The sequence below is a fragment of the Ranitomeya imitator genome, chromosome 2 (genome assembly GCF_032444005.1).
Source record: "Ranitomeya imitator isolate aRanImi1 chromosome 2, aRanImi1.pri, whole genome shotgun sequence".
NCBI classification, from domain to species: domain Eukaryota; kingdom Metazoa; phylum Chordata; class Amphibia; order Anura; family Dendrobatidae; genus Ranitomeya; species Ranitomeya imitator.
The window spans coordinates 794,736,778-794,746,514 of record NC_091283.1 but is presented as its reverse complement, the minus strand read 5'-3'; positions in this window follow the sequence as shown (position 1 = coordinate 794,746,514).

The following is a 9,737-nucleotide window of genomic DNA, read 5'->3' as shown; positions in this document are numbered from 1 at the left end:
CCCTCAGGTCAGTCCTCTCCCCTCTGTCCGACCTGCAGCAACCCCATTATGCCCACCGCCCAGGATCCCCCTGCTGCTCCGCTTGAGAGTGAGGCCTCCACCCCAGGTTGGGCTTCCGCTCTGTCACAATCGGTAGTGGATCTAACACGGGTGTCCCAGACCCTTGTGCCTGTGCTTGATAGGTTGCCCCTGCAGACTCCCGCAGTAGCCAGTGGGTCGCAGGAACCTCCATCCGAGCCTCCCATTATAGGCCGCAAAAGATCCAGACAGGAACGCCGGTCTGAGTCCTCTTCCCGTTTCATCTCGCCCCATGGTCTTTCTCTGCGATCAGCTTCTCACCGATCCTCCTCACCTGAGTCAGGCAAAGCTTTCTCTGATGCACCTTCAGAGTATAATTTGGAGCTGGATTCGAACCAAATCGCTAGCATGAGGGATATGAATTGGAGCAATCAATCAGACCTGTGGCATCAAAGATTCCTCTATGGAACCCTTAAATCAGGCGGTTTTGTCTAGACTGTCTAAAACCCCTTCCAAGGTTTTCGCTCCTCATCCTGAGTTCGATCAGCTTCTGACCAAAGGGAGAATCCTACCAGACTCTTTCAAAGAGGAAAGCGCCTTGGTGTCTTATATCCTTTTTCCCCGGATTTCATCGCCAGCTGGACTTCTCCCTCTGTGGATCTGCCAGTTTCTAGACTTTCCACCAATACAGTCCTTCCGCTGTCTGGCGAAGCGTCTCTGAAAGATTCCAACAATAGAATCTTAGAGTACTTTGCGAAGTCAGCCTTCGAAGCGGCCGTGTCTGCCCTATGCCTGGCTTTTGTTTCCACCTGGGTTTCAAAGTCTATATCGAATGGGCCAAACAACTCCGTCGGGGCTTTCTGGCCAGAGTCCCACCAGAACAGCTGGCGGAACTTGCCACCCCAATTTCTCACGCTGGGGAATACTTGGTCTCTGCTTCCCTGGACGCCGTGTCTTGTGCCGATCAGGCGTCTAGTAATATTGTTGCCATCCGTCATACCGTTTGGCTCAAGGCCTGGCAGGCGGATTGGTCATAAAAAAAAAAGTCCCTTACCAGTCTGCCTATTCAGGGATCTCGTCTCTTTGGTTCCAAGCTGGACCAAATTATTAAGGATGCTACCGGGGGCACAAGGTCTCTTCTTCTCCAGTCCAAATCTCGCCGGCCTCCTCCTAGGCGGCAATTTCGGCCCTTTTCATCGCTTCACGGTGTCAAACTCCTTTTCCCAGCAGCAGCAGAGGCCACAGGCACGTCAAGAGAAGACGGTATCCTTTTAGACCCACTCCTCAGTGGAGGACGCATGGGTCAGGGAAGTGGTATCCTCAGGATACAAAATAGAGTTCATTTCACGGCCCCGGGATCGTTTCTTCAAATCCCGCCCTCCAAGAGACCCCGCTCTAGTTCCGGGTTTCTTTGCAGCCATCGCTTCCCTCCTCAAATCTGGGGTAATAGTTCCCGTTCCAAAAAAAAGAACGGTTCACAGGGTTCTATTTAAAGGGACACTGTCACCTGAATTTGGAGGGAACAATTTTCAGCCATGGAGGCTGTGTGTTTGGGTGTTTGATTCACCCTTTCCTTACCCGCTGGCTGCATGCTGGCTGCAATATTGGATTGAAGTTCATTCTCTGTCCTCCATAGTACATGCCTGCACAAGGCAAGATTGCTTTGTGCAGGCATGTACTACGGAGGACAGAGAATGAACTTCAATCCAATATTGCAGCCAGCATGCAGCCAGCGGGTAAGGAAAGGGTGAATCAAAAACCCCGCCTCCATGGCTGAAGATTGTTCCCTCCAAATTCAGGTGACAGTGTCCCTTTAAATCTTTTTGTGGTACCGAAGAAAGGCAAGGTTCGTCCCATTCAGGATCTCAAATTACTGAACAAGAGGGTTCGTCTGAGACACTTCAGGATGGAATCCCTTCGTTCAGTAATTGCTTCTATGGAGGCTCAGGAATTCCTGTGCTCCATAGACATCCGGGACGCCTACCTCCATGTCTCGATCTTCCCGGGACATCACAGATTCCTGCGTTTTGCAGTACATCAGGAGTATTTTCAGTATGTCGCCCTGCCGTTCGGTCTCTCAACCGCTCCCGGGGTTTTCACGAAGATCATGGCAGCGCTGATAGCCATCTTGAGGGTCAGAAGCCTGGTTCTGTTTCTGTACCTCGACGACATCATCAAGGCTCCGTCCTTTTCTCAGGCTCACGAAAGTCTGTCCTTCGTCCTCGACACCCTAGCCCGTTTCGGTGGCTTGTCAACCGGAAGAAGTCCTGCCTTATTCCTTTTCAGCGCCTCGTTTTTCTGGGCATGCTCTGCGACAATCGTCAGACCAGAGTCTTCCTTCCCGAAGACGAGATCCATCCTTCGTTGGGAAGTTCGCTTGCTCCAGGGCTCTTGACTTCCCTCCTTCCAATCGGTCATGAAGGTTCTGGGAAGGATTGTTGCACATTGGAAGCCATTTCCCTTTGCCCAATTTCACTCAAGACCCCTTCAGCAGGCTATCCTCTCACAGTGGGACAGTTCTGTCCTTTCTCTAGACCGCCCGATTCTGCTTTCGCCCAGAGTCAAACGGTCCCTCAACTGGTGGCTGACGTCATCTATCATCTCCCAGGGCAGGTCCTTCCTTCCAGTTCACTGGCAGGTGGTGGTGATGACTGACGCCAGCCTACTCGGCTGGGGTGCTGTGTTTTCTCTTCGCCACGACAGCACCCACTGAGAGAGGGGATCCGCCCCTAGGAACAGGAAACCCTACGGAGAGATAAAAGGGGCGGTCCCCCTCGCTCCCACAGTTTTGGTTTCCTGTTCCTACGGGAAGATCCACGGAGAAGAGGACTCCCAGCCTGGACGCCGCTTGCGCAGTTTACCTGTGAGGACGGCAAGGGCTCCAGGACTGGATGCAGCGTCGGGGGTGCTGATTCAGTTTCCCCCCCTCTGCTGGCAGACGTCGCGAGACCGGGTCGTGGGGGGCCGGTTCGCGGCAGATGTCCGGCGGTCTGCGGGGCAAGCACCAGGTGGTAGCGTCGCGCCGTCCTCGGCGGACGCCTGTGCGTTGTGGAGCCCAGTGTATGCCCCCGGAAGTGCTGGTAAGCTTCCGGGGTGCGGAGGAGTGAGACGACACCGGCGCTGAAGCCGGTAACAGCGCCGGAGTATCAAATATGGCCGCGACCCGGAAGTGGTTAGCACTTCCGGGTTCAACAGGAAGAACACGGCGGCCCCCATGTGAAAAGGACGCCGGCGCTGCATCCCGGCGTCCAGAATGGATTCTGCAAGAGAGCCTGCGGTACCTTCTCTAGAGGTTACCACCGTCACCCCTCGCAGCCATGCCAGCAGCAGCAGCCGCTCTAGGCAGAGCGGATCGTCCAAAAGGAAGCCACCTGCATCTGTGTCTCCTCCTCAGCCGGTACCTGATCGGTCAGCTTCTGGGTGAGTGTGCATCTACCCCACTAGTCTGATTATTGTCCCTCTCCCTTTATAATAGGCAAAAAGGAAAGAAAAAGCGAAACACAAGCAGTGTGCGTTATGTATCCAGCCCCTTCCGGATAGTTACACTAAAAGGCTATGTGATTCATGTATAAAATCAACGTTACGTGAGGAAGCCTCAGTTAAATCAAAGGATATAAGGGCCATGATTAGGGAAGAATTACGAGCCCTACAAAGCGTTGACAGAGAGCCACGTATTAAGGAGAAAAGAGGATACGTTTCACCTGTATCCGATCAGCCGTCTGAGTTAGAGGAAGCAAACTCAGATCGCAGCAGGAGATATCCTCAGATGAGGATCAGGATACGTGCTTCCCCACAGATAGCATTGACAATCTGGTGAGATCAGTTTGCAATACCATGGGCATAGAAGATCTTAAAGTCCCTAAAACACAGCAAGACATTATGTTTGCTGGCCTATCCGAAAAGAAGAGACCCTCTTTTCCGGTAATAACGGCAGTAAAAAGTCTGATCAAAAAAGAGTGGGAAAGCCAGGGGCAGAGGGGGTTACCACCATCCTCAAAGAGACGCTACCCCTTTAATGATGAAGAATTCACAACCTGGTCAAAAGCCCCAAAAGTAGACGCAGCTGTGGCATCTACATCAAAGAAATCCTTACTGCCTGTAGAGGATTCAGGCTCGTTACAAGATCCTCTAGATCGCAAAGCCGATTCGCTCCTTAAAAGAGCATGGGAGACTTCGGCAGGGGCCTTTAAACCGGCAATCTCAGCCACATGCACCGCAAGATCCATGCTTGTTTGGCTGAGTGACTTGGAAGAAGGGCTGAAAGGAGGTCTCTCTCTCTCTCTCTCTCTCTCTCTCTCTCTCTCTCTCGAGAGAAATTATTGTCCTCTATACCCCTAATTAGAGGTGCCACAGCCTTTCTAGCGGACTCATCTGCCGACTCTATACGCCTGGCAGCCAAGTCGGCAGGATTAACCAATGCAGCACGTAGGGCCCTATGGCTTAAGGGCTGGAAAGGTGACCCTCAGACCAAGTCTAAGTTATGCAGCCTTCCATGTCAGGGTGAGTACCTGTTTGGTACCAAACTGGATGAGATCTTAACTAAAGCAGGGGAAAGGAAGAAAGGCTTTCCAAATAGTAATAATTACGTTCCATTTTATAGGAGAGCGTTCCGAAAGCCCGCATTTAATAAAAGGAAGGAGTTTAAGAACCAGGATCGCTGGGCCACAAGAGACACAAAACAAAAGGGTGCGTTCTTTGGGAAGCGCCCTTTCAAGTTTGAAGAAAAACCCCGTTAGGACAGATCTACCTGTGGGAGGCAGATTGTCCTCCTTCGCTAATGAATGGCGGGCCATAACAGCAAATATTTGGGCAAATAACCTTATTGCCTCTGGGTTACAATTAAAATTTTCCCGAGTCCCTCCGGACTCATTTCTATTGACTTCATTAAAGTCTCAATTACAACAAGAGGCATTGGAGCAGGAGGTAATGAATCTCCTAGCTAAGGGAGTCTTGGTGGAGGTTCCATTCCTACAGGAGGGAAAAGGATTCTATTCCCCGCTATTTTTAATCCCTAAACCAGATGGAACATTCAGAACTATTATTAATCTTAAAAAATTAAACATCTACCTAGAAAATCAAACTTTTAAAATGGAGTCTATCCGGTCCACCATTAAACTCCTGTTTCCCTATTGCTTTATGACAGTTCTCAACCTTAAAGATGCGTATTACCATCTACCTATTTATGCAGAGCATCAACGATATCTCCGTGTAGCGATTGTATTGAATGGGTGTGTCCGACACTTTCAGTATACCGCAATGCCTTTTGGGCTATCTATAGCCCCAAGAGTATTCACTAAACTAATGGCGGAGGTAATGTCATATCTAAGACTAAAAGACACTCTCGTAATTCCCTACTTAGATGACATCTTAGTAGTAGGAAATTCTCCTTCGCAATGTCAACAACGGTTGTGTGATATGATAGCATCTCTGCAAAGATTGGGTTGGATAATAAACTGGGAAAAATCTAGACTTATCCCAACAACTCGGCAAATTATTTTAGGAATTATATTAGATTCTACAAGCCAGAAATGTTTCCTTCCAGAAACCAAACAAATAACTGTTAGGAATAAAGTTCAGTCGGTAATAGATAAACCCCTAATTTCTTTGAGAGAAGGCATGTCCCTTCTTGGTTCCTTCACGTCATGTATCCCAGCGGTTCCATGGGCCCAATTTCATTCGAGGCATTTGCAGTATGCAATTTTACATGAAGAAGAAAGATCTCATGGTCATTTAAATATTAAAATTTCCCTTTCTAATAAAGTAATCCAATCTCTGATATGGTGGCTAGAACCAAAAAACCTGGTCAGTGGAGTCCCCTGGGTAGTTAAACCCTCAAATATAATATATACTGATGCCAGTCCTACTGGCTGGGGCGCACATTTAAAAGATCATTTAGTCCAAGGATTATGGTCAGACGACTCTTCTAATATAAGAGCGCTAAAAGCTATCTATCATGCTCTATGTGAATTCCTTCCGCAGCTACACGGGACACATACCAGAATTCTGTCCGACAACATGACATCAGTCGCCTATATCAATCATCAAGGAGGAACAAAATCAGGAACACTTATGTCTATAACCGAAGACATTCTAACCATAGCCGAAGAACATCTTCTGTCCCTGTCAGCGCTGCATGTCAGAGGAGTGGACAACTCAAGAGCAGACTTCCTCAGTCGTCATACCCTCCACCAAGGGGAGTGGGTCCTAAATCCTCACATCTTCAAAATGATAACTATGAGATGGGGTACACCCGAGATAGATCTCTTCGCCACAAGACACAACCGACAATTAAAGAGGTTTGCTTCAATGTTCCGGGCCGACAATCCCAATATTCTCGATGCCCTTCAGGCTCCCTGGACCTTTCAAAAAGCATACGCGTTTCCTCCTCTGATTCTTCTTCCAACGGTAATCAGGAAGATAAGGGAGGACCGGGCAAACATAATCTTGATTGCCCCATTTTGGCCAAAAAGACCATGGTTTTCCCTGCTCAGAGCCATGTCCATCTCGGATCCGTGGATCCTCCCGGAGGATCAGGATCTTCTTTCCCAGGGGCCCTTCAACCACCCTCATGTGAAGGGACTAAGGTTGACAGCCTGGAATTTGAGAGGCAGCTGTTAAAACTAAGAGGTTTCTCCGATAGTGTAATTAATACCTTGTTGACAAGTAGAAAAAGATCCACTACTGACATATATGTGAGAGTGTGGAGGAAATTTCTAGATCTCTATCCATCAGCATTGTCTAGTGAAATTCCCGTCTCCACTATTCTAGAATTTCTTCAAAAAGGACGTGACCTAGGCCTTTCAGTTAATACTCTGAAGGTACAAGTTTCTGCTCTAGGGGCCTTGTATAGTCACAATGTTGCGGGTAATAGATGGATAGCTAGATTTATTTCAGCTTGCCAGAGATCAGAGCCAGTTCAGATTTCCCAGATGCCTCCTTGGGATATTAATTTGGTCCTGGAAGCCTTAACAGGTCATCCATTTGAGCCTCTAGACTCAGCTCACATTAAATATATTTCACTTAAGACCGTTTTTCTTGTTGCGCTAGTATCGGCAAGAAGAGTAGGTGACATACAGGCGCTATCAGTAGATCCTCCCTTTATGTCTATATTTCCTGATAGAATTGTCCTGAAAACAGACCCTTCCTACCTACCTAAAATGTGTACAAAATTCCATAGGTCTCAAGAGATCCTTCTTCCTTCTTTCTATAATAATCCTACAGACCAGGAAGAAAAGTACCATACTTTAGATGTGAGAAGGGCTATAATAACTTATCTGGATAGGACTAGCACCTGGAGGAAGAGCAGGGCTCTTTGTTTCCTTCCAGGGTCAAAGGAAAGGATCTGGTGTTACAAAAGGCACACTATCCCGATGGATTCGGGAGGCGATATACCTGGCCTATTCATCTAAAGGGGAGAATCCACCTGAGACTGTGAAGGCACATTCCACCCGGGCGATAGCATCATCCTGGGCTGAACAAGCAGAGGTTCCTATAGAACTCATATGTAAGGCCGCAACCTGGTCCTCTCCTTCTACCTTCTATAGTCACTATAGATTAGATCTATCTGCCTCCACTGACTTGTGTTTCGGTAGATCAGTCCTTAATACGATAATCCCCCCCAAATAACTATCTCTGAAAGTCTCTCAGTGGGTGCTGTCGTGGCGAAGAGAAAACACCGGATTACGTACCGGTAATGCTCTTTTATAGAGCCACGACAGCACCCCTTCACTTCCCTCCCATTTACATATATTAGTGTACATATGAGCACTGTTAAGGGTGGTGGATTCTTGTACTTATACATAGTTAAATTATAATGAATGATGATAAAGAATTGTCTACTAAAACTGGTGGGCGGTTCCTCGCAATCTCTGTAACCCAAACTGTGGGAGCGAGGGGGACCGCCCCTTTTATCTCTCCGTAGGGTTTCCTGTTCCTAGGGGCGGATCCCCTCTCTCAGTGGGTGCTGTCGTGGCTCTATAAAAGAGCATTACCGGTACGTAATCCGGTGTTTCGCCACGTGACTGTTCAGGGTCATTGGTCGGCGCAGGAGTCAGCTCTGCCGATCAATGTCCTTGAGATTCGGGCCATCTTTCTGTCCCTTCGTCACTGGGAAAGGATTCTCAGGGGTCTGCAAATTCAAATCCAGATAGACAATGCCACGGCGGTGGCATATGTCAACCATCGGGGGGGGACTCGCAGCGCCTTGGCATCCAAGATCCTCCTCTGGGCAGAGTCAACTGTTTCGGTGATATCCGCTGGGCATATCCCCGGCGTGGACAATTGGGCCGCCGACTTCCTCAACTGCGAGGGCCTCGCGGCAGGGGAATGGTCCTTGCATCAGGAGGTCTTCCATCAGATTTGTCTTCAATGGGGGACTCCGGATGTGGACCTCACGGCGTCCCGAATGAACAGGAAGGTCCCTCTGTTCGTCTCCAGGTCCCGCGATCAACTTGCAATGGGTGTTGATGCTCTAGCCATTCCTTGATCGCAGTTCGTGCTCCCCTATCTGTTTTCAACCCTGCCCTTGCTTCCCAAGCTGTTGAAAAAGATCAAGGGTGGAAGGGGTGCCGGTCATTCTGATCGCTCTGGATTAGCCCAGGAGATCTTGGTTTGCGGAGATAGTCCACATTCCCGCGGACGCCCCCTGGCGGCTTCCAGACAGGCCCGATCTGCGGTCCCAGGGTTTGATCTGCCACCCGAATTCTTGGTCGCTCAGTTTGATGGTGTGGCTGTTGAGACCGCAGTTCTAAGAGCATCTGGCCTTTCGGATCAGGTGATTCATATTATGATCCAGGCTAGGAAGCCTTCATCTTCCAAGATCTACTATCGTACCTGGAAGGCTTACTTCCGTTGGTGCGAGTCCAACCATGTTTCACCTATGTCCTTTTCCCTTCCTTCCATTTTGGCCTTCCTTCAGGCAGGACTGGATTCGGGCCTCGCTCTTAGTTCCCTAAAGGGCCAGGTTTCTGCGCTCTCCATCCTTTTTCAGAAGACGCTATCTTCTCGGCCACAAGTCAATACCTTCCTTCAGGAAGTAGCCCATGCTGTCCCTCCGTACAGGGCTCCCGTGGATGCATGGAATTTGCATCTTGTGCTGGAAGTTCTGAAGGGTTCCCACTTCGAGCCTCTCAGGGAGGTTTCCCTGTCAGTTCTATCCTTGAAGGTGGCCTTTCTTGTGGCCATCACTTCTATCCGGCGCGTTTCCGAGTTGGCGGCCCTTTCTTTCTGACCTCTGTTCCTGGTTATCCACCAGGACAAGGTGATCTTGAGGTCTCCGCCTTCTTTCCTTCCTAAGGTGGTTTCCACCTTCCATCTCAACGAGGACATCGTCCTACCCTCCTTTAGTCCAGCTCTGACTCATCCTCTGGAGCGATCGTTAAACAACCTGGACCTCGTCAGGACGGTGAGGATCTACCTGGCTAGAACAGCCTCTTTCCGGAAGACGGACTCTCTTTTCGTCATTCCTGATGGCATGCGCAGAGGCCTGCTGGCTTCCAAGGCGACTATTGCTCGCTGGATCAGAACAGCAATTTTGGAGGCTTACCGGGTCAAGGATTAAAGCTCACTCTACCCGGGCAGTTGGCGCTTCCTGGGCAGTGCACCACAGGGCTTCCGCCCTACAGCTTTGCAAGGCGGCAACCTGGTCTTCCAACCACACGTTCGCCAAATTTTACAAGGTCCATATCTACGCTTCGGCGGACACCAGCCTAGCCAGAAGG